The following is a 26167-nucleotide window of genomic DNA, read 5'->3' as shown; positions in this document are numbered from 1 at the left end:
CTTTCTTTCTTTCTTTCTTTCTTTCTTTCTTTCTTTCTTTCTTTCTTCCACAAAACCTTAAAACCAGTTCTCTGAAGCTCATAGATTGGACCACACTAGGTTCCTCTCCAAGCTCCACTTAATGACTGTATTTTGGATCTTCTTGACTCGGTAACTGTTTCTCTCTGGAACAGCAACCCTAAAAGTCTTCCCTTGGATCTCGATTTTTTTTCTTTTTTTTTTTTCTAATTAAAGGGGCAATCCCTTGACTCCATAAAGAGGCCTATTCACTGAATGGGCATTGCCTTACTCTAAGTGAGTACTTGAAAATGCCTTAGCCTAAAAGGGCCAGGGTCTCCCATTGCATCCTGGGTCGTCTCCAGTCATTCCAATGAATATTTGACCACTGGACCCAAATAGCTCTGGAGAAAAAAATGAGGCTGGTGACCTTTCATAACTCCCCCTCACTTAAATCAAAGTCAACTGCAAGTCATGTCATCTTTTCCCTGATGCCCTGGTCCTCTTCAAATACAAAAGACAAACATAACAACATACAAAGGTAAGCTGAAAGTGATAGAGAGTAGAGAAAAGAAGGTAGGTAGGGGCATGATGGAGAAGTCCTAGAAATCCAAGCTAGATAGTGAATGAAGAGTACCTTCCTTGAATGGAGGCTTTGGGAGGAGTTCTTCTTCATTCCTCCCTCTAATTAGAGGAACAAAGGGCATTCAGAGTACTCATGAGGTTTCTGTCAGTATCAAGGCTGATACACTGTTCAACATCAGGGACTGATATGATTTCATCAATGGAAATGACATGAAAGAAGAGGCATTACTCTCTGCTTTGCTACTATACCCTAGGGACCTTTCCATCTGATTTGCTGAAACTTTCCATATGAACTATCTTTTCCATTCAAATATGAGCTCCTTGAAAAAAGGGATTGTCTTGCCTTTTTATTTGTGTTCCCTAGTACTTAACACATTTTTTTCCCATTCATTCATTCATTCATTCATTCATTCATTCATTCATTCACCAAGTGAAATTAGTATAGACAGACAAGATAGGAGGGTCCTGGAAAGAGCCTTGGAGATACCCACAGTTAGCAGACATGACCTGGATAAAGATCCAGAAAAGGAAATTGAATTAGTTAGACAGGTAGGTAGAAAACCAGAAGACAGTAATGTCACAGAAACCTAAAGAGAAGAGAGTGGTCAATAGTGTTAAAGACTGAGGGTCAAGAAGGATGAAGATTGAGAAAAAGATGTTAGATTTGGCAATTAAATTACTAATAACTTTAGATAAGGGTATTTCAGTTCAATGATAAAGTCCAAGGGCAAACTGTAGAAAGTTAAGAAGATTATGAGGTAAGGAAGTGGAAGCAACAACTAGATGACCTTTTCACAGGGGTTAGTAAAAAAAAGAGAGGAAAGCTATAGGATAATAACTAGTAGGAATGAATGGGTCAAATGAGGTTTTTTTTTTTTGAAGGGGTACATGGGTGTGTTTGTAAGCAGTAGGGAAGAAGCCAATAGCCAGGGATTAATGATATGAATGATTAATGAAGATTAATGATAAAGTGGGGATGATAGAGGGGTTAATTTACTGGAGAAGATGAGATGGAATAGTGTCACTTGTATATGTAGAGATGTTTATCTTAATAAGGAGAAGGGCCACCTCTTCATGTGATACAAGGTAAATGAGGTGATAGAGATAGAAAGCATACAGTAATAGGAAATGAGGAGGAGAATGGAGAGAACTCAGGGAATGGTCTCATTTTTTCAGTGAAATATGGAGCAAGATTTTTCTCTGAGAAGGTTGGAGGAAGGGGAGTCATGAGGTTTAAGGAAGAATTAAAAGGTTTGTAAAAGCTTATGTGATGATTGTAGGAATCAATTGCGCAGGTATGAAAGGATAGCCTTGCTTCAGTGAGGTCCCAATTAAGATTATACCGTTTACATTTATAGTAGACTTACTTAGAAAATTTTCTCCACTTTGTTCACTGGCATGTATGTAGGAGTGAAAACAAAAAATGATAGCAATAACTCAAGGCTGCAATTGGCAAGGTAAAATTGGTGATAAGATAAAGGGCAAGGGACTCAAGAGAAAGTCGTAGAATTATATTGGTCCATTGTGGAAAGAGAAGAGAATGTAGCCAGTGCAGAAGTGATTACCTTGGAAAGAACTGAGGGGTAGAGGGACTGAGCATTAAGATGAGGATAAAGAACAAAGTTAGGGGTTGCAAAGCAGAGAGGTAAAATGACAATAGATCATGATAAAATAAAGGAGTATGGGGGTCTATGAACATGGAAGTGGACCATTTGTGAACAATGGCAAGATCAAGGTCATGACCATCCCTATGTATAGTTGAAGTGGGGTGGAGAAGTAAGTTGTGTAAAATGAGTAAGCTAAGGAAGTGGGACATTAATGTGTCAGAAGGAGTGTTAGTATACCTGCTGAAGTGCTCTGGTATGAGTACAGGTGTTGGGAGGAGAGAAGGATTGTGAGTCAGGCACTGAAGTTGTTGAGGAGAGCAGTAATTAAGTGAGTGAGAGAAGGCAGCAGAAGTATGAGAGAGTGTCCTGGAAGCTGGTAGACACCACCAGAATCGTGACTGGTTCATAAATGGGTTGAATGAACATTAAAGGAAGAGAGGCTATTAAGTGATGGTATTCTTAAGTCTTTAAAAATTATTGATTTTTACAATACTAATTTTATAATATATATTCTACTGGTTCTTTTCACTTTTTCTTGTTTGTCTGTTTTTCAGTCATGTCCAACTTTTTGTGACACCATTTAGGGTTTTCTTGGTAAAGATACTGGAGTGGTTTGCATTTCCTTCTCTAGCTCATTTGAATAATATGAAGCAAACAGTGTTAAGTGACTTGCCCAAGGTCACACAGTAAGGGTCTGAGGCTGGATTTGAACTCAGGAAGATGTCTTCCTGACTCCAGTCTCAGTGTTCTATCCACTATACCACCTAGCTTCCCATTCTTTTCACTTTACTGAGCATCAGCTTATAAAAATCTTTCCATGTTTCTTTGAAACCAACTTTTTCTTAATTTTTTTTAAAGCAATTGGGGTTAAGTAATTTGCCCAAGGCTACGCAGCCAGTTATTTTGTGTGGGTGATAAATATCTGAGGCTGGAACCGATCCCAGGTCCTTCTGACTCCGGGGCTGGCACTCTTACTCACTGCACCACCTAGCCACCCCTTTTTCTTAATTTTTTAATCACAATAGTACTCCATGATATTCAAATGCTATAGTTTGTTTAGCCACTGCCTCAACTGATGGGTATCCCTTTAGGTTCTAAATCTTTGACACTACAAAAATTAGCTTCTATGAATGTTTTTGCACATACAGGATCTCTGCTTCTTTCTTTGATGTCTTTGGTACATAGACATAGTAGTGGTATCTCTGGACAGGATAGATAGATAGATAGATAGATAGATAGATAGATAGATAGATAGATAGATAGATAGATATGTATAGTCTAGTAAAGTTTTAGAAATTGTTCCACATTGTTTTCCAGAAGGCTGTAGTAATTAATAGCACTATCAACAGTGCATCAGTATGCCTAGTTTTCCACAACCCCTCCAACATGTCATTTTCCAAGTGGTATAAGGTGAAACAACACAATTCAAAATTTTGTATTTTTATATCTATCAGTAATTTGGAGCATTTTTCACATAATTGTAGAAAACTTAGTTTTCTTCTTATAAGGACTGCCTGTTTATTCATATCTCTTAACCATTTCTTCATTTTGAATTTGGGAATGACTCATTCTTATAATTTTGAATCAGTTCCTTATATATTCTGGAAATCTTTATCAGAGAAACTACAAAGATTTGTTTCCAATTAACTGTTTCCCTCCTAATCTTAGTTGTATTAGATTTGTTTATGTAAAATTTCTTTTGAAAAAAATATGTATTTCTTTCCATTCTATTCTCTTGTGATTTTCTTTCTCTTTATTATCTACCCTTTGTTTATGCAGAAGAATAAGGACATGGAACAGAAAAGAATGCAGTATCAATGCACTCTATACTTGATATAAAGAGCTTCCTTTTTTTTCCTGCTCTTCTCTTACCCTTAGCAGACCTCAATCAAGGGTTCTTATGGTTTTTTTCCTTTCCTTTTAAATCCTTATTCATGATCTTCTACCCCAAATTTAGGATTTGTTTTGCTTTTGACTAGACCTATCCTTATTTTTAATCCTTTTTTTCCCCTCAACCTGTTTTCTCCTATTTTTCTATTGAGTTGAATGTATTTCAACACCACATTATGTGTGTGCGAGTATGTGTGTGTGTGTGTTCTAGTTTCCTTTTACCTACTTAGATGAAAGTGAGATTCAAATGACCATATATCAAGTGAAAAGCTCTTATTCTTATAAATTTAAATCAGTTCCTTATATTTCTTGGAAATATCAGAAAAACTTCTTCCCCCTCCCCAGTTTCCTTTTTGATCTTAGTTGCATTAGATTTGTTTATGCATAAACTTTTAAATTTTGTTTAACTAAAATTGTCCAGCTTATTTTCAAAAATCCTTGGTATCATTTCTTTTCCCTATCCATATATTTGAAAGATAATTTCTTCCTTGTTTCTCAAATTTATTTATGATATTTACTTTTATATCTAGGTCATGTATCCATTTCAATTTTCCTTAATATCTGGTGAAGTGTTGGCCTAAACCAAATTTCTGTCAGTATGAAGTCCAGCTTTACAAGAATTTTTTGTAAAATAGTGAGTCCTTATCCAAGTGGCTAGATTCTTTGAGTTTATCAAACAATGGACTACTACATACATTTGTTTCTACAAGTTATGTATCTAATCTATTCTACTGATCAGTATCTCTTTTTAAAAGTCTCAAATTTTGATGATTACTGTGATCAGACAATTACTTGTTAGGCCCCATTATTTCCCACTGTTTTTCATTATTTCTCTTGAGATTTCTGAGCTTTTGTTCCTTCAACTGAATTTCATTATAGTTTTTTTCCCCTAGTTCTATAAAGTAATACTTGGTATTTCCATTGGTATGGCACTGAATAAGCAGTTAATTAATTTAGGTAATGTCATTTTTTATTATATTGGTTTCATCTACCCAAGAGCAGTTAATATTCTCCAATTATTTAGGTTTGACTTTATTTGTGTAAAGAGTGTGTTATAGTTGTATTCATATAGTTCCTGTGTAGACTGCCATGTATTTTATACATTTGGTTGTTATTTTGAGAGATGGAGTTTCTCTTTTTATCTGTTCCTATTGAGTTTTATTGTTTATATAAAGAAAGATGGGTGATTCATATGTTTTTATCTTACACAGTTGCTGAAGTTATTGCTTCAATTAATTTTAGTTGATTCTCTAAAGTCCTCTAAGTAAGTCATCATATCATCTACAGAAAGTGATCATTTTATTATTATTTTTGCTATAGCTAGCATCTCTTGCTTTTTATTAAATAGTAATTCTGGCTGTTGGTTTTAGATATATACTTCATTAACATGTTAAGTAGAGGTTCATTTATTCCTGTGTTTTCTATTTATCATTTAAATTTTCTAAAAACAGAAATGGGCATTATATTTTTTCAAAAGCTTTTATATGTCTATTGATATAATCATATTAATTTTGTTCTTGTTATTGATATGGTCAATAATGCTAATAGTTTTTCTAATACTAAACCAGCTCTGCATTTCTGGTATAAATTCATCCAAGTTATATCGTAAGATATTTGTCATATGTTGCTGTAGCCTTTTCTGTAATATTTTATTAAAAATTTTTACATTAGTTTCATTAAGGATATTGGCCTACAGTTTTATTTCTCTGTTTTAACTTTCCCTGGTTTATGGATAGAGACTATATTTATCATGGAAGGATTTTTTTTATTTGAGGATGCCTTCTTTTACTACTTTTTCAAATGGTTTGTATAATATTGGATTTAATTTTTCCTTGAATGACAGAATTTGCTTGTAAATGTTTGGATGTTATTTCAAATTTCTTTTACTTGTTCTGTTGATCTGGGCATTTTATACTTTTGTAAATATTTTTATCCATTTGATTTAAGTTGTTCTCATTGGCATGTGGTTGGGCCATACGGTTTCAATTAATATTTTTCATTCTTCATTTGTTATGATTTTCCTTTTTCATTTCATCAGTTTTCCCTCTTCTTTTTAATAAAATAAAATTGTCTATTTCACTGTACCCCCCCCAAAAAAGCAAACAACTAGTGCCTAGTATTATTCATCAATTCAGTAAGGTTTTTTTCTTTTTTCTTCCAGTTTCTTCAAATTTTATAATTTCCATTTTGGTGTTTAATTGGGGATTTAAAATTTTTGTTGATTTTCTAGATTTCTTTGAATTGCATGCCCAATTCATTGATATGTTCCATTTATCTTTTTTAAAATAGTATTTTATTTCCCCCATTATATATGAAGACAATTTTAGCATTCATTTTTACAAGATTTTGAGTTCCAAATTTTTCTCCTCCTTCCTTTCCCTCCCCTCTTCCTAAAATGGTAGGCAATTTGATGTAGATTATACATATGCTATCATGTAAAATATATTTCCGTGTTAGTCACATTTGTGAAAGAAGAAACAGATTAAAAGAAAAAAACAAGAAAGAATAAAGTAAGTGAAAAATTATGCTTCATTCTACATTCAGAGTCTATCAGTTCTTTGGACATGTATAGCATTTTTCTTCATGATTCCTTTGTACTTATCTTAGATCACTGTGTTGCTGAGAAGAGCTGAGTCATTAATAGTTGATCATCACACAATGTTGCTGATATTGTGTACAATGTTTTCCTGATTCTGCTCATTTCACTTTATATCAGTTTGTACAAGTCTTTCTGGATTTCTCTGAAATCTGCCTGTTCTTCATTTCTTATTGAACAATAGTATTCCATTACATTTGTCTACCACAGCTTGTTCAGCCATTTCCCAAATGATGGGCATCTCCTCAATTTCCAATATTTTTCCAGCACAACAAGGGTTGCTATAAATATTTTTTATATGTGGGTCTTCCCCCTTTTTAAATGATCTCTTTCCCCTCTTTTTTAATGATACAAACCTAGTAGTTGTATTGCTGGATGAAAAGGTATGCACAGTTTAGTTACCCTTTGGACATAATTCCAATTTGCTCTTCAGAATGCTTAGATCAGTTGACAACTCCAGAAATAGAGCATTAGCACTCCAATTTCCCCACTTCCTCTCCAACATTTATCATTTTCCTTTTTTGTCATATCAGTCAATCTGATAAGTGTGAGATGGTACCTCAGAGTTATTTTAATTTGCAATTCTCTAATCAAAAATTATTTAGAGCACTTCTTCATATGCCTATAGATAGCTTTGATTTCCTTATCTTAAAACTGCCTGTTCATATCCTTTGACCAATTATCAATTCGAAATGACTTGTACTTATATAAATTTGACTCAGTTCTCTATATGAGAAATGAAGTTTTTATCAGAGACACTTACTGTAAAACTTGTTTCCCAGTTTTCTGATTTCCTCGTATTCTTGGTTGCATTGCTTTTGTTTGTGTAAAAGTCTTTTAATTTAATAAAATCAAAATGATCTATTTTACATTTCATAATGCTCTCTATCTCTTGTTAGGTAATGAATTATTCCCTTCTCCATTGATCTAATAGGTAGACTATTCCTTGCTCTTCCAATTTGCTTGTGGTATCACCCTTTATGTCTAAATCATGTACCCATTTTGACCTCATCTTGGTATACAGTATGAGATGTTGGTCTATACCTAGTTTGTTCCCTATTGTTTTCTAGTTTGCTTAGCAGTTTTTGTCAAATAGTGAGTTCTTATCCCAAAGGTTGGGGTCTTTGGGTTTATCAAACATGGTTATTGTCATTTAGCACTGTGTCTTATATACCTAATCTATCCCACACTTTAACTTCTTTTAAAATTTGGATGCTATGCTACTTGTTGCATATCTGTTTAGTATTGATATTACTTCATTGTCTATAGTACCTTTTTGTAAAATGTACTTTTCTTCCTTACCTTTTTAAATTAAGTCTATTTTTGCTTTTGTTTTGTCTGAGATCAAGATTGTTACCCCATGCTTTTTTCTTTCTTTCTTTACTTCCCTTCAAGCGTAATAGATTCTAATCCAACCCCTTCCCTTTACTCTCGGTGTGTTTCTCTGCTTTAAGTTGTGTTTCTTGTGAACAACATATTGTAGGATTCTGGTTTTTGATCCACTCTGCTATCTACTTCTGTTTTATGGGAGAGTCCATTCCATTCACATTCACAGTTATGATTACTAATTGTATTTACCTCCGTCTTATTTTTCCTCCTGTTTGTCCTCTCTCTCCTTTCACCCTTTCCCTCCTCAACAGTTTTTTGCTTCTGTCTACCTATTTCTCTTCTGGTCATACTCTTCCCCCATTACTTAATCTCTTCTCCTCCAACTTTCCTGTCAGGTAAGACAGATTTCTATATTCAGCTGATAGTGTATATTATTCTCTCTTTGAGTCAATACTGATGGGAGTAAGGTTCAAGTGATGCCCATCATCCACCCTCCCATCTTTCCCTCCACTGTAATAAGTTTTTTGTGCCTCTCCACGTGAAATAACTTACCCCATTCTACTTCTTCCTTCCTTCTGCACCCAGCGTACACCTCCTCCTCATCACTTAATTATTTTTTATGTCATTCGCTCAAATTCACCCTATACCCATAACCTCTGTCTATGTATATTCCTTCTAGCTATACTATCAGTGGTACAATTTTTTAAGAATTTCAAGTATCATCTTCCTGTGTAGGGGTGTAAACAGTTCAGCTCCATTGAATCCCTTATGTTTTCTTTTCCTTTTTTTTTCCATTTTTAGGCTTCTCTTGGGTCTTGACATTGGAGAGCAAAATTTTTAGGGTCCAATTCCAGTCTTCCTATGAAAGCTTGAGATTCTCCTATTTTTTTCTCTCCTTTTAAATTACCGCCTGTGGTATCCCTTGTGCCCAGAAGCTGAGCCTTAGATCTCCTCTTTTTGGGGAAAGGTGTTCTTCACCGGAGGCCTGAGTCAGACATCTCAATTCCCTTTCTGGGGTCAGAGTAATAGTGCTCTATCCATATTCTGCTCCCAGGGATGGGCTAAGTGGTACTGGCCCACCTCCAATCACTACACTACAGGTTGAATTTGTGGTATTGACTGTACTGGAAAGATGACCTGCTGGCATCTCCTTAGATTTCTGATTAGTGCTCATTCCAATGTTCATTTGACATCTTTGATGGCACAGTTGTCAGAAAAAAAGGCTATACTGCTTCCTCCAATTCTGCTATCTTGGCTGGTTCAAGTCATTTAAACTGAGCTGTTACCTCTGTATTCAGTCTGCTGTGTACCACTTTGCTATGTAATGCTGTTTTATATGCTTGCACATACCTACTATGTTTGCCATACTATATGCAATTCTGATTTGTGAATTAGGTCCTATTTGCCTTTGTGTGGCATATATGCCAAGGGTAATGTGTAGGCAATTCTTCTAGATTTGAGTAAGTAGATGCCCTAATAGGACCCCACAAGTTGTATACATGTCATTGGTATGGTGTGAAAGGATTGTACATTTTTAACTAGGAGAGACTAAAAGGGGCCCAGCAGAGGCTGTCAGCTTCTTCCTAACCCCTCATTGTTTCTGGTGTTTTTGGAAAAGTTATCAAAGGCCCATTTTCATGGTCATTCCCTGGTTGAGGAATGATAAACTTTAAAAAGACAAATGAATATGACCATAGGGATGGCTATCAGGATCCTGAGGCAGGGAAGAGGCAAAAGAAATTAACTTGTCCAAATCCATTTGGGAGGAAAGGCTGAGCACCTCCCATAGAGAGGAATGAGCCAACAAGTCTCCTGGCAAACTGAACAGCAAACCCTTTTATGGCTAGCTAAGAGGAGACAGTGGGGCTGTTTCCTAATAGAAGAATGTATGAGTAGCCTGAGGACACTTCCAGAGGTGGGAGAAGTAGCAAAAATGTTCACAAGATGAGCAATGCAGAGGCAAAGAACCTTTGGCAAGGCAGAGAAGGCTGGAGGGCAATAAGAGGGAAAAGGGCATCAGCAAATGGCTGCTACCATCGTGGAGATGAGCAGCATAGCAAGGAGGCAGCAGATGCCAGCTTCAGAGGCAGAGGGCACACGGCTTCAGCAAGAGATGGAAAGCTGAGGCAGAGAGAAGAGTCACACAGCTAAGAAGTACCTGAGGCCAGATTTGAACTTATCTCTTCCCAAACCGAGACTCAGTGCTCCATTGTGCCCCCTTAGCTGCCTCCCACACACCTAGCAATATGAATTTTCTGGAAATTTGTTCCCTGGTGGCAGAGTGGATAGAACTCTGCACAAGAAGGTCTAAGTTCAAATATGGCCTTAAACACTGGTTAGATGTGTCACTGTATGAGAATTACTTAGCTTCATTCTCCCTCAATTTCCTCAACTGCAAAATAGGGATAAAAATGGTACCTATCTTGCAGGACTCTTGTGAGAAATATATGTATAAAACTTTTAGGATAGCTCCTGGAATATAGTAGATGCCATATAAATGCTGATCCCTTTTACCCTTTTCCCTGATAGGCACATGGGTCTGAAATCAGCATTTGCACCCATTTGTGTATGATGGCAGAGAATGATTCTACTATGGTGCAATGAAAAGAGTGAGGGAATTGGAATCCCAAACTAGATTTGTGCCCAGCTTTGACTCCTTATTCCATGTATGACCTTGGGCAGGTTCCTTCATCTCTCTTGACCTCAGTTTCCTTATCTGTAAAATTAGAAGACTTGACTGAATTATGTTTATCTTTCCCCCTTTTAAATCTATATTCTAAGCATGATTTGTTGTTATTCAGTCATGTCCAATTCTTCATGACCCCATTTGGGATTTTCTTGGCAAAGATACTGGAGTGGTTTGCCATTTCCTTCTTTAGCTCATTTTACAGATGTGGAAACTGAGGCAAAGAGGGTTAACTGACTTGCCCGGAGTCACACAGCTACTAAGTGTCTGAGGCCACATTTGAACTCAGGTCTTCCTGACTCCAGGTCTGGCACTTTATGGTGCCAGGGGGTACCTTGTACCACCCATCTACCCATATACATAATTATCCCTGGTTATTTATCTAAATTGCTGTAGAGGCAGTGTGGTAGAACTAATAAAGTGATAAACTTATAATCAAAGAAAACCTCAGTTCAAATCCTGCTTCTAATCATCATTATATGACCCTAGGCAACTTACTTAACATCCTGGTGTCTCAGGAAACTCTTTAGAACCTATCAGCTAAATATTTTGTTGTTCAGTTATTTCAGTCCTTTCTGACCTTTCATGACCTCACATAGAGTTCTCTTGACAAAAATACCAGAGTAGTTTGCCATTTCCTTCTCATTTTACAGAAGAAGAAACTGAAGCAAACACGGTTAAGTGACTTGCCCAGGGTCACACAGTAAATCTGAGGCCTGATTTGAACTCATGAAGATGTCTTCCTGACTTCAGGCCAGCATTCTATTCACTGCACCACCTAGCTGCCTTAGGTGCCCAACTAAGTCTTTGAAGGATTGTAATCTGCATTAGTGGAGGAATTTCACCCCTGATGAAATCACAGACCATTTAATTATTTGCATATTTACCTTGTTCTGTCTCTGTTAAATACTTTACTATGTGATTTATGGTTTCTTCCTGGTGGGTTGGTAGAGTTTGCACTGAATGAGGACACAAACTGATTATTAGCCTATCTCATTGAGCCCAAGTATGCAGGAATTCAAAATAATCTTTTTTTTTTCTTTAGAGAAAGGAATATAGATTTGTAAGCCACAGACATCTGCCCTGAAGCTTTCTATTTGTGTCATGTAGTCAACAGAAAGATTTGGTATCTTCTCATTGTGGCTGGTATATTACACAGTAAGTCAGCTTCAAAGAACAATACACTATAAGTCAGGAGATCTGGTTCTGCCAGTAACTGGATTCCTTATATATAAATTGGGTTACAGGATCTCTAAGACCCCTTCCAGCCCTTTCATTCTACACATTTTACTTCTAGGTTTTTTTTTTAATTGTGTCCAGGAGTCATATACTTCAGGCTCTGAGTGTGGGACTCAAAACATTTTAGACAGGGAGTTTTTAGTATTGAAAGTGTTCCAGGATAACCTTCAGCTTTCTTTACATCTGAGTCTAGCTCCTCTATTAAGTTTCCTTTCCTGTGACTGATGGAACCTGACACTAGAGTCATTCACTGTCAGGAACTGTTTGGAGTTCAGTTGTCTATACTTGACTGAAAGGTTTGAAAGTGGTCAGTGTAATTAGTTGTGAAATTAGTGAGTCTAAATGCTTTTAGGAAAACCCAACATTTATTCTGCAAAGTGGAAGACTGACATTACCAACACAAGGAAATTCACTTACACAGTGAGTCCCCATAGCCAAGAACTGGTCTTGAAATCCATGCTAATTTTGTTTTAACTTTCCAGTCAGAGCCAAGGGTAGAAAATTGTCTTCTTCAGGAGCTCTTCTCTTCCCTGATTATCTTTCATTTCCTTAAAGAGGGTTACAAATACTACCAAATTCTCTCCTTTCCTTCTTTCCCCCTTCATTGAGAAGGCAAACAATTTGATGTATGTTATACATAAGCAGTCATGCATAACACATTTCCATAATAGTTATGTTGTGAAAGAAAACAGACCAAAAAAGCCCTCAAGAAAAATAAAGAAAGTTTTAAAAAGTATGCTTTGATCTACATTCAGATTCTATCAGTTTTTTCTCTGGAGGTGGTTAGCATTTTTCATCATGATTCCTTCAGAATTGTCTTAGATCATGGTAATCACTGAGAATAGCTAAAGTCATCCAAAGTTGATCATCATGTTCTCCTGGTTCTGCTCACTTCACTCAGCATCAGTCCATGCAAATCTTTCCAGGTTTTTCTGAAGTCTGCTTGCCCATCATTTCCTATAGCTCAACAGTATACCATCACCATCATATACCAGAACTTGTTCAACCATTCCCCAATTGATGGGCATCCCCTCAATTTCCAATTCTTTGCTATCCTGGTATTTAAAAAACACCTTGTCTAAGCATGACAAAAAGTTCTTTTGGATATTATCTTCTGTCCCCAAGTATAGGGTTAGGAGTAATAATAGCTAGCACTTGTATAGTGTTTTAAGGTTGGAAAGGCACTTTACTAATATTATTTAATCTGATCCTCACAACATCCCTGGGAGGGTGGCGATATTGCTCAGGATCACAGTTAGTAAGTATCTGAGGTTGGATTTGAACTTTGCTTTTCTTGACCCAGAACTCTATCAATTTCACTAACCATCCTCGTTTTCATAAGCTGATTCACAAAAATCAGTCCCCAAAAACATTCTTTTTTTTTTTGAGGGGGGGCAGGGCAGTTGGGGTTAGGTGACTTGCCCAAAGTTACACAGCTAGAAAGTGTCAAGTGACTGAGACTGGACTTGAACTCAGGTCTTCCTGACTCCAGGGCTGGTGCTCTACTCACTGTACGATCTAGCTGCCCTAAAAAATGTTCTTGCTCATTGGTTGGAGTTAGGGGCTTTCTAGATAGTGACCTGAGCCCTAGCATTCAGAGCCAGAACTAGGGTGGAGGTGACCAGACCTTGAGACAGAGTGCTGAAATTTAGAAGGCAAAAAAAAAAGTGTGAAATAATGACTTTTAAGAGGGCATGCAATTTTAAAATCTGCTGTATTTGCATTTTGATAGCAATTTTACTCCTTTAGTAGTGCAGAAATAAGTCAACAGGGATTATTACATTAAATATGAAGCCTACTAGATGCCACATTTCTTCCCTCTCATTCCTTTGTGATTACATACAGTTTTGCAGTATGCCAAGACTTCCCTCTATGATGGTGAGTCTCCAGAGACCTCTATCTCCTCGTCATGGGGTGGCGTCACATGGTCTCTCTCTCCACAGGTGATCAGAAGATATACTCACTGATGCTTGGCTCTAGGGGGTCAAATGGCCAGTTACAGCTCTGCTGGAATGACTTTCCCAGAACTGGAATGTGGCTATTGCTTCACTTTGTGCCCCTTAGAAATGAAGCCAGAAAATCAAACAAAAAAACAGAACTGCCTTTGACATTTCTACCATCAGTTTTTGCCCATCTCTTCCCTAGGTGATCTATTTGTTCTTCCTCTCTTACACTAGCTAAGAGAATCAAAATAGAAATACTAGAAGTAAGGGTTTTTCTAAAAAAGGTCTCACAAAAGAACTTTCTATCTCTTGGTGAACAATTTCTTCTGTAGCCCCTTAGGGCAGATAGCAGTTTGCTTTCATTCTGTGTGCTAAGGTCTAAGGAAATGGGAATACTTACTTTGCCTGTGTTTAAAATTTTTGAACTAAAAACTTTTAGTTCAAATAACCTCAGTAATGAGGTAATTAGTGAAGCCATTATTTTAAGTATTTCTGATTGGCAAAACCCCTTCCAGAAAAGCATTGCTTTTCATCTTGTAAATCCAGTCACATCAACATTGGGGTACTTTATTTGGAAAAAAAAAAAATAAATTCATAGAGAAACAAGGTAACAAACGTTCCTATAGTTCTTTTGATAACTTTTGGCAGCTGTGGTAATGTTAAAGGAAGCCAGCAAAAAGAATTTGCCATGTAATGACTCCAAAGATTTTAAATTACGAACTTTAAGTAATTTTCATAAGCCTTCTCTGAGAAGGGACTTTACCTGTATCATTATTATTTCTAATGCTTCTTTTGTTTAGTTGGTAAATGGCAACCTGCAAACAATTACTACATCTTGGTAAACTTACCAAAATTTACACATCTTTCTATTTATTTCATAATCTGACCCGGAGGTTAAAATGAATCAGGAAGTAAAGAGGAATTTGTTTCTGAACAAGGTCACACATGAAAAAATATTTTCTTGACCTTATTACAGCACACTTCCTTTGCTTACCATCAGTTCCTTTCATTAAAAGCAAGTGCAATTAGAAATTGGATTAAATTCAGTGATATCACAAAGTATTCCTTTTTATTTAAAGTTTACTTCAGTATCATGGAGTATTGCTCATTATCAGTAGCCATCAAATAAGACTTTTTTTTTTCTTTTGTCTTCCTTGGATCATTGGGTAATTAAAAAAAAATGTTTTTGGTCTGGACCTGAAGTTTCATTAATATAGGGAATTCTTTTTACCAATGCAGGTCAGCAATTTGTATATAATTTATGGTCTTAGAGAGTTGCCTTGGGGTACAGAGAGTTTAAGTGACTTACATGCCCTTGGTCACCAAGGAGACAATACTTGACTCCAAGACCAGCATTATGTCATGCTGCCTCTCCATTTACAGTTATCCCTTCCACATCTCGACTTTTCCCATTGTGGTTTTGATATATCATGTGTTGACATAAAAATTAATTGAGAATATTTTAGGAGTTTTGTGGAAGCCAGCAGATGACACAAAAAAGTTTAGAAACTCAGAAATGCATAAAACTTATGTATAGTATTGCATAATATCAACACATTTTATCTTTTAGTACCATACTAATTCAGACTTTTTCTCTGGTATGAAAGGAACGACAAAAAAAATCTACATGAATTTTCTAGATGTTGGGTGTGCTGTGCCCCTAGTTCCTGTGATGTGGAAGAGATAACTGTACACTATTTCAAAAATTTTGAAAGTATCTGCTGTTTTCCCCTCATTTTTCTTTTCCCCCCATTGAAGTAATATAGAATATTTTTATTTTATTTGGTCACTCAGTGCTTCTTCTTCCTTTCCTTTCACTTAATTCTAAATCTTCTGAATCTGGCTTTCAATTGAATTTTAACGGGGGGGGGGGGTACGGTGCATACAGAGGGTACTGTAATATAGTGTATAGCGCAGGAGATCACCTTCACTACAGTAGCAATCTCAATAGGGCTTATTTTCGGGGGAGGGCTTATTTTAGAGGAATCTTACACAGTAAGGGGAGGGCTTATTTTCTGGATAGGTCTTATTATCGGGGAAACACGGTAATGATCTCTTATTTGCCAAATGTAATGGCCTTTTCTCAGTTCTTAGCCTTCCTGATCTCTTTGTAGACTTTGACTCTCTTTTCCTGAATACTTTCTCCTCCTAGGTTGTCCTGACACTTCTGTCTTCTGGTATTTCTTTCTACCTGCCTGACCTCTCATCAGTTTCCTTTGCTGGATATTCATCTAGGTCATACCTACTAACCAACAGCATCTCCTAAATCTCTGTCTTTGGAACTCTTTTCCTTCTATACTCTTTCAGTAATCTCATCAACTCCCATGGGTTCATTATCATCTCTATGCAGATAATTCTTAAACTTATATATCCAGGCCTAGTATGTCTCCTGAACTATAGTCTCACATCACCAAATAACTCTTGGCCATCTTAAACTAGATATCTCATAGACCTCTCACACTCAACATGTCCAAAACAGAACTTATTATCTTTCCCCAAAAACACTCCTCTGTTCCAAACTTCTATCTTCCTTTGGAGAGCATAACCATTCTCCTAGTCACTGAGGTCCACAACCTCAGGTCCATCATCCTCTACTCCTTTCTCATACTCACTCCCTGTGTCCAATCAATTGCCATGTTATGTTGAGTCTCTTGTATATGGCTCCCTCCTTCTACTCATACAGCTGCCACTCTGGGGCAAATCTTTGATTACCCCATATTTGGACTATAGTAATAGTTTTCTCATTGGTCTCCTTGTCTCAAGTCTTTCCTCACTCTAATCTAGCCTCCACTCAGCTGCCAAAGTGAATTTTCCTAAGGTGCAGATCTGATTATGTCACTCCTCTATGCAATAAACTCCAGGACCTAAGAACAATCCTTTGTTTGTCCTTTAAAGCCCTTCCCTGCCTGAATCTGTGCTGCCTGTCCAGTTTCCTTATGTTACCACCTTCCATGTACTCTATGATCCAGAAACACTGGTGTTCCTCACACACAACTTTTCCCATCCCCTTACTCTGCTGCCTGAAATACTCTCCCTTCTCCTTCGTCTTCTGGTTTCCTTCAAGACTCAGCTCCAACTTTACCTTCTTTAGGAAGCCTTCTCTGTACCATCAACTGCTGGTGCCTTCTCTCTGAGATTATTTTCCTTTACTCTGGATCCATCTTATATCGACAATTTTTGACATATCTCCTCCATTACAATGAGAACTCCAGTAATTAACATAATGCCTGGCTTTAACGTGGTTGATACTTTTAAGTGTTTGTGGACTGACTAACACCAGGTGATGACTTCTCAGCTGTGGTATTTCCTGAAACATGGGAGGATTATATAGTCAGCTCCAATGGAGCAAGGACCCAGTAATGCAGTAATCTCATTGGAAATAATTTCCATTCACAAGACAGGTAGTATGAGGTACCAAGAGCCAAAATGCTTTACTCAACGTTCCACAGGAAGTTAACAATAGTTTCTGAAATAAATTTCAGGTGACACACGAATCTGCTACCGAGTGGTATTTAATGAATTACTTAAGTTAATTTTGTTCTAAAGCATCAGTTCAGGCAGTTGGAAGGAAATTAGTTTGCAGTTAAAAAAACACAATGGAATAGGAGGGCAAGGTAGTGGGTAGAGGAAACAGGAGGCATAGGAAACAAGAGATAAACACAAACATAAAAAGCAAAGATCAGGAGTAGAATTTGAGAAAGTATATGTCTATATATGTATGTATATAAGTATATGTGTATGTATATATTTATAGCTATAGAGAAACATCTAAACTTTATTGTAGCCTTCTGGGGGTGGAAGAGGGAAAAAAGCAAAGTAAAAAAGTGCACAGTAGAGAACAAAAGAAAACTGAGAAGGAAGCAAAGACAAGACGGATGATTCTCAACACAACAAGTATTATTTATCATACAAGCCGTCTTGAAATGAAAATTTACTCTTACATATTTGGAATCCTCTCTTATGTTCAGCTATGCACATGACCTGCTTTTTTTTTTCTTTCTAACTTTGTACTTAAGTTGCAATATTTAAGTTTATTTTATGTTTTTGTTTCTTTTCTTTATTCTCTATTTGTGTTCTGGTGTTTGAGTCTAAAATAAAATTAAAAAAAATATCAAAAAACACCAATGGAATTAGTTGAAAACAGGATGTTAGTATCTTCTATTCATTCTGGTCAAATTTTGTTGATTTTGGTAATTGATGACTTCATTATGTTGACTGCCAGCAAATACATAGGTCAAGACAGCTAGGGGACACAGATTAGAGTGCTGGACTTTGAGTCAGGAAGACCTGAGTTCAGATTCAGTCTTAGATACTTACTAGCCATGAGACCATAGGCAAGTCACATAACTTTTGTCTGCCTCAGTTCCCTCAACTGTAAAATGGGCATAATAAGTACTACTTACCTCCCAGGGTTGTTGGGAGGATAAAATGAGAAAATGTTTGTAAAGCATTTTGCAAATCTTTAAGTGCTACATCAAGGTGGTTTGTTATTACAAGTCAGGCAAAGTCTTTGATGACAAATTCAGCAATTATTTAGTAAGCATTTTCTGTGTGCCAGGCTCTGTACTTGGTTCCGGGAGAGTGTATCAGCAAGTGTATCAGCGTCCCCAGGGTGGCTGCCAACACAGGTTCTTGAATCTGCTTTGATAGAGGAAAGCAACTCAAAATTGGTTAACAAGCTTACTTTAATCAGTCAAATATGTATTGTTCACCTAGTTCAGGGGAAAAAGGTCAGCACCCCGAACTTCAGAATATACAGACAGAATTATCAAGACAGAGAAACAGATCAAGCAGACAGTTTTCCAAACTGTCCAACCATTACATCCATACCAAATCAACATCTGGGTCTTTCAAAGCCGGGGGCGGGGGGGTCCTCTCAACAACGGCTTCCCAGAGTCTCATCTGATCAAATCACAGAACACTTCTCAAAGTGAACCCCAAAACAAAGTTACACATCAGGGCTTATATAGCCTTCTCCTGGCTCAGAGAATGTAACAACCTTATTGACTCACTGGCCAATCAAAAAGTATCTACTGAAAAACAAGCTTCCCACCCCAGGTTCCAGGTGCACTTAAGCCTAGGGGCAGGGAAGATCTTTAAATTTACATTCCCATTACAGAGAGGTATACAATTTAGTTAGGACACATTCCTATATTCATGGGATTTATCATCTAGTAGTGACACAAAAACAGGTAATAATCATTATCTTGCAAGATGAATATCTATGAGAGATGAAAACTACACTGTAATAGGAGCATTTTAGGATGGGGTGAGAGGCATAGAGAGATTATTAGCAATCGTGGGGATCAGGGGAGGCTTTGTGGAACAGGTGGTGTTTGAGTTGAACTTCAAAGGATGATTGGTAGGGAATAGAAGGATAGGCTAGATGTGGGCAACAGCTTGAACAAAGTATAACACAAAGAGTTCCTACACCTTTCTGCCAAAAGATAGAGGGAAGCATTAGAAATTCCATGCCATTGGAAAAGGAGGCTTGGGAGAGTTTAAAGGAAACTTATGTAAACCACACTATCTCTGCAGCTCACCCCAGTATACTTTACTGATCTGTGGCTTCACATAGTATAACCACACTTTGGGCCAACATCCCTCATGTCCTGTGGCTGTGGTGCCCTTCTCCCTGTGTCAATGCTGGGGGAATAGACTGTTCCCTCTCCCAATGTGACTGTAGCCATGGTGTGACTATCCTTTGTGGCAATTCATTTATCATAACTAATTAGATTAATATTAATTATATAAGATTAATACACATTCATTAGAGAGAAGAAAAATTAATATTCTTATGTGTAGCTTGAGATGAGACAAAGCCATTTTCACTTGAGGTATTTACCAAAATCTATTTTCACACTGATTTTTTTTAAGAATAAATTAAGAACTAAAAAAATTAAGAGGCGAAAAAAAAGACATGGATTATTCTACTTACCTTGCTCTCCACACCTGTTTTTCTTTAACATTTATGCATGTGATGGGATGACATAGAGTTAGCAGGGAAGTGGCATATAGGGAAAGATATGGATGTAGGTAGAGAATGCTTACCAATTAGGAGTAGAGGGTCCTGGAGAAAGGACAGTCCACATGCCTGGTGGTTATCTATGCAATGCCAAGAGAATGTAAGAAAGGCCATCAGTGCATTGTGTAGTCTTCCTGGGGAGAATATGAGGGAGAACCTGGATGAAATGTATGGTTCCTAAGTGGCATAACAGATAGAACACTGAACCTGGAGTCAGAAAGACCTGAGTTCAAATCTAACCTCATACACTTTTCAAATAATTGTGTTACCCTGGACAAATTTAACTTATCTGCCTCAGTTTTCGTAATCGTAAATGGGGATAATCATAGCCCCTATCTCACAAGGTTGTTCTAAGGATAAAATGAGATAATATTTGTGAAGCGCTTTGCAAACCTTAGAACTCTATATAATAAATACTTGCTTATAATCATCATTTATATCATTATTAGGAGAGTCATACAGAAGGTGAAGACGTGAATGGAATGATATCCGCATGACCAGAACAAATATTGACATCAATGAGTTCATAAATTTATGGGTGTCAACTTGTCAGTATTTACCTTGTGGGTATGTAAGAGCAAATATTCTTTGACAGGTGTTTGCCACATTCATTCACTGATACAGACCTGCTGTCACTCAGAACAATGATGGTGAAGATCCACCAAATGTCAGAACTGATCATCTCATGATCACTATTACCTTCTCTGTTCACCCTACCAGATCAATGGTTTATCCCACTAACTTTCATTTTTCCTATTAGATAGACACTGATGGGCCTGTGGGGCATGGTCTACAGGTTAGATAGTACATCTGTTACTTGTACTTCTTATATGGTCTGTTCAGTGTCTTCTCCCATAATGTGCTATGTTCTGTATCTGGGCTAGCCTGACCTTCTACAGGGTTCTTTATCAATCATATGGCCATGCAGGACAGTTCTACATATTTTTTTCTTTTCTAGGGGATCTCAAAGCTCCCACTGTATGCTTTTCACTTTTCATTGTGGACTAATGTTCTGATGAGAGTATTATTGTAACTATATAGTACTGAGGAGTTAAACATTTGTACCTTGATCTTCATGGTTCTTACTGATGTGACCAAATCTGGTTTACTTTGAGACCTCTGCTCCAATTCTTGAAGATAATAAGATTCAGACAACAATAAGAGAAGTGATGAATCCTTTGGATTTCACTATTTTACAAGGTAACATTTATAGAGGGGGCAGCCATGTGGCATAGTGCCAGGTCTGGAGTCAGGAAGACTTCCTGCTGAGTTCAAATCTGGCCTCAGACACTTACTAGATATGTGACCCTAGGCAAGTCACTTAACCCTTTTTGTCTCATGTTCCTCATCTATCAAATGAAATGGAGAAGGAAATGTCAATCCACTCCAGTATCATTGCCAAGAAAACCCCATTTTCGCTCACAGAGTCACACATAACTGAAATGATTGAACAACAAAAATTTATAGGGGAGAATATTTACTACTCACTAATGGAAATAAAGTTGGTATGTGGTTTCATTTCCCATAAGTTAAAAAAAATTTCATCTATAATTATTTTTTCTGAGATCCTTAAATGATTTAAGGACTTCAGAAAATATGGTTAAAAATAGAAAAGAACTTTAGTGCATAACACAAAGAACTTGATAATTCAGAGAATTTTTTTAAACAAGAGATTTTTTCCTAGAATCACTTTCCATTAGAGTGACAGAAAACACTCAAGTTTGTATGTCTATCTGCTAATTGAAATACCACCAGTTTGTATAGGTGTTGTAGAAAAGTGAAATTATTTGTCCTGTCTTTATATAATTCAATCTTTCAATTATATAATTTATATATAATATATATTATAATTTATATAATTATATATGCATTTATATAATTCAGTTATATATATAAATTATATAATTCAATCTTTCTGTATTTTAATTGATGTGAGCACTCCAACAATGCAGACTATAGCCTATCCTTGATTTCTCATCCTTTTTAATTTGTTCTCACATTATTCTAGAGAACCACTCACCATATTAGAGGTTTTTCAAAATTCCATGGAATTCCATGCAATGCTATGGCATCCATTGAGCTGTCCCTCTGTTATCCTTCTCACTCCAAGGATCACCTATCTTCCTTTCCAATTGTGTATTCCTTTGTAGATATCTTTTATTTTTATAGTGTTTTATTTTTTCTAATTACATGTAAAGACAAATTTTAACATTTATTTTTAAAAAATCGAGTCCCTAATTTTTCTCCCTCCTTTAAGGCAGTAAACAATTTGATACAGCTTATATATGTGCAGCCATGTAAAACATATTTCCATATTAGTCATGCTGTGAAAGAAGAAACAGACCACTAAAAGCAAAAAAGCCAAAACAAACCACACACACAAAAAAGAAATTTAAAATAGAATGATTCCATTTGTATCCAGACTCCATCAGTTCTTTCTCTAGAGGTGATTAGCATTTTCATCATGAGACTGTCCTTTGGGATTGTTTTGGATCATTGTACAGTTATCCCTTCATGACTTTCCCTATCATGGTTTGATATATCACAGGTCAGCATAAGAAATTGAATGGGAATTCAGGGGGAGTTTTGTGGAAGATGCATAACTCTTCCATTTGTTTCTGTTCCTTGTCCTTCCAGCTTCAAATACTCAAACGGTATCCTACAAATACTTTTCAGATGATTTGACTTAGTTGTGTCAAGCTGAACTTTCTGCATACTTGTACACTAACTCTGCTGTTTTGTGAGGTGACATCAAAGTCTTCTGCCATGCTGTTCTATTCAGTTTTGCCAATAAGTTTGAATTTTAAACTACTATTTCTCTTGGCTACTATGACTCTCCATTTGGCAAGGAGATCAAGTGGGTGCTGCCTAACACGTTTTCTGTACACTTTCTTATATTCTCATTGTGGAAAAATCTTTGCATTTGTTATACTAGTGTAGGAAACAGTGATAACCAGAATCAATGCCTTTTCCTTTCTTCACTTGTCAGTAGTTTGTTTGATTAAGTCAGATTAGAGTTATCATAATTTCCCATGTAGTATCTTTTCATATTTTAAAAAAATTGTTGTTGATTTTATTCTGTTATAATTATTCAATGTTTGTATTGCCCATAAGGAGAATTCAGAAATGATAAGTCAATTTCATTTTTTGTGATGTTATTCAGTACTCATCATAACCAGAGCCTTCTGAACATCTTCTAGGAAAAAAAGTATTCATAAAATATAGATGTATAGGCAGGCTACTTCTGTGTAGCCACTTGGGCCACTTCCATTTCTTAATCCTGAACCATGTTTTATAATGTATTTTGTTGTGGTCTTATGGTTGAATTGAAGACACTGAGTATCAATGTTCATTCTGAATTATTTTGGAGGATCTTGTCTAATTCTTAATGGGACTGTTCTATCAGTGCCTCCTCCACAAGAGAGATACGGTACAGCTATCATCATGGTGGTGATCACTAGTACCATAGGATGTCTCAAATGCTCCATGAAATGATGTTTCTTGTGTGCCTACAGGTATACACTGAAACCAAACCCTTTCTTTCCCTCTTTAAGAAAATATTCTGAGCTATATTTCTATTTACGACTTCTTGATTCATTTTGTTTCATTTATAACAAGAATAGCAATATTGATATGGCTGAATCCTCAGTAGTTGTATTGAATCATGCAATGATTTTTGCATTGAGTATGCACAGTAGGATTAATGTTTATAGATGGTCTAAAAGTTATGTGACTTTTTAGAACCTTCTGTGATTCCCATCACAAGGATGCTTTGACATCAGTATTACAGAAACAGAGCAGGGTCACTCAGGAAAAAGCTCTTTTGTATTTTTGCTGAGGTCCAAGAATTTATCACCTGTGGTGATAAGCCTCTCTATGTTTAACTTGCCTGTTCCTTGGATAGTAAACCCAGTTTGTCTCTGGGACCATACTCAATGTTTTTCCGGCCTGGAATAGGATTTACCACTCTTGGATAATCTCCACACCATGAAGAGGTAGTGATGTAAGATCCTGGCAGAAGATACAACCTACAAGTCATTTTTTTTTAAAGTAGCTAAGAAGTGACGAATTATTCTAGGTTCGTCCATCATTAGGTTTGTCCATTTTGCCATCATTGCCAAGGTCAGAAACTGATTTGTGCCTAAGTAAGTTTTCAGATAAATTCTTAGCATAGCCTTCCTGTTTTCCTGGTTGTCTGAAGACTAGAAGGTGGAGGGAGGAGGAATTTGGGAAGAGATTCAGGCTGGTGCTCACTGCTCATAGTCATCCTATATCTTATAGTTTGGTTACAATGCAAATATAAACAACTCTATTATTCACAGTATATTATATAATATAATATAATATTAATAAATAGTGGCAATCTGGATGCCAGATTACTTAAAACCGCACCTTAAAAGAAAAATTCTACCTGCTTTTGGAATGCATGCTGGGTTTGTTTTTAAAATAATCTTACCTTCTGTTCTTCCCTCAATTTTGCCTCTTGAATGATGTCTCCCATAAGTTGTTTTCCTGAGTTGTTTGCTTTCTTCCTGATTTCTTTCTTTGTTTATCCTAAAGCATTTCTAGTTATTTCATTCTTGCTATAGCAATAGAGTGTCAGTAACTTTAAAAAGGGAGGCAACTAGATGGCTCAGTGGATAGAGTGTTGGGTCTGGAGCCACAGAAGTTCAAAAGTTTAGGTCTGAAGACCTGAGTTCAGGTCTAGCCTCAGACATTCACTAGCTATGTTACTCTGGGAAAGTTACTCAATCTCTGATTGCCTTAATCCACTGGAGAATGAAATGTCAGATCACTCCTGTACCTGTGCAAAGAAAATCCCATAGATAGAACTGGCATGTTATGGTCCATGGGGTCACAAAGAGTCAGACACAACCGACCAATCCCCAGCTTAAAACAGAAGTAAGGGAGGAATACTGTAGGATTCAAATCCAAGCAAATGAATAAACGTAGTGAGTACCTTTGCTCTGGAGAAAAGAAAACAGCAATTCCCTCATCCCAAATTGGCGCAGATCTAGATTTTCCAGAGCAGAAAGACAAGTTCTCCCAATCGGCTTGTCACGTTGTCAGTTCAAGTTGAGTAGGAAGTAATGAGTATTTTGTAACCGATCCTCAGAAGGTTTTTTCTCCTTGTGTTCTTGCTTAGATGACCACAAAAGACCCTCTTGAGTGTTCAATGAGCTCTAATGGAGCAAGAAGCAAATGAAAAACAAACCCCGGAACAGAAAAACTGGAAGGGGGGACCCAAGCACAGAACTTGGCATGTTGTTGTGGAGCTCACATTATTTCTACTCCTGATGAGGTGGGGATTGGGGAAAAGGCATATTGACTCTGGAGAGCTTAATGTGTGGATGCTGGTTCAATACCAACATATACTACCTTCCTCTTTGGATGTGACTATTAGCAACTTCTTCTCTGCCAGTTAATTCCCCTTAGAGATTTTTGGTGTGCCTAAATGGCTAAAATGTTTCTAACTCATAATGTAAGCATTAATCATAAAATAATAAGAAGTGCAAAAAGTTAAATTTTTGAGCCAGTATGCTGGGGTTTAGCTTATGATTAATTTACATTTTCATTTGGAAGTTCTGGATTCATGTTTAGGGTTATATTTGGTTTGTGAAGGCTTTTGTGGGGTGGGAGTGTGTAACAGCAAGCACCCTAGTATCCCCAGGGTGGCTGCCAACACAGCTTCTTAGATCTGATTTTCTAAAGGAAAGCAACTCAAAAGGGGTTAACAATCTTGCTTTAATCAAACATATGTCATTTGCCTAGTTCAGGGGGAAAAGGTCAGCACCCTGAACTTCAGAGAATACAAACAAGTTACAAGCAGAAGTTACAAGTGAAACAGAGCAGCAGATAGGCTCCAGTTGCACTTAAGCTTATCAAAGTGCCTAGGGACAGGGAAGATCTTGAATTTCCATTCCCATAATGGAGTGGGTAGAGGGATTAGAGATTTCAGGAAAAAGCATGGTTTCTAACCTCAAATTCTGTACCCTTGGCAGCACTTCTATAGGAGCTTGAAATTTAGAAGCTGCATACCTATTTGTCCAGAATCTACAGACCTGTGTTCTATGCAGTCACTCTTGTCCTATCTGGACATGGACAGAAGAAATGGAGAGGGCATACTGAGGAGCCCAGTGCTGGACACCTTATTTGTGCAAATGTTATTATCATATACCTATTTGTTTGTGAACTACTTTCTCTCCTTGCTGTTGTATTCCAGATGTGAGGGAATGAAATGTCTAAGAAATATTCTCAGATATTTGCTAG

At 36.8% G+C, this 26167-nt stretch overlaps 1 long non-coding RNA gene across 2 annotated transcripts; it reads right to left on the bottom strand.

Annotated features, from left to right (window-relative positions):
* Positions 1-17366: 17366 nt before the first annotated feature.
* Positions 17367-25243, bottom strand: LOC138146586 (uncharacterized). Of its 2 annotated transcripts, none has more exons than XR_011164529.1 (3): positions 24354-25243; positions 19924-20031; positions 17367-18513 (listed from the first exon to the last, which is right to left on the bottom strand). It is a non-coding gene; the product is annotated as an uncharacterized lncRNA (long non-coding RNA). The 2 variants fall into 2 exon arrangements; XR_011164530.1 differs by having other exon boundaries at positions 24858-25243.
* Between the last annotated feature and the right edge of the window lie 924 nt (positions 25244-26167).

The sequence above is a fragment of the Petaurus breviceps genome, unplaced genomic scaffold, assembly GCF_028583685.1.
Source record: "Petaurus breviceps papuanus isolate PSGF00001 unplaced genomic scaffold, PetGlider_PUasm1.0 90763, whole genome shotgun sequence".
Lineage (NCBI taxonomy): Eukaryota > Metazoa > Chordata > Mammalia > Diprotodontia > Petauridae > Petaurus > Petaurus breviceps.
Note: the sequence above shows the minus strand (reverse complement) of the source record. Positions and strands in the feature narration are given on the sequence as shown.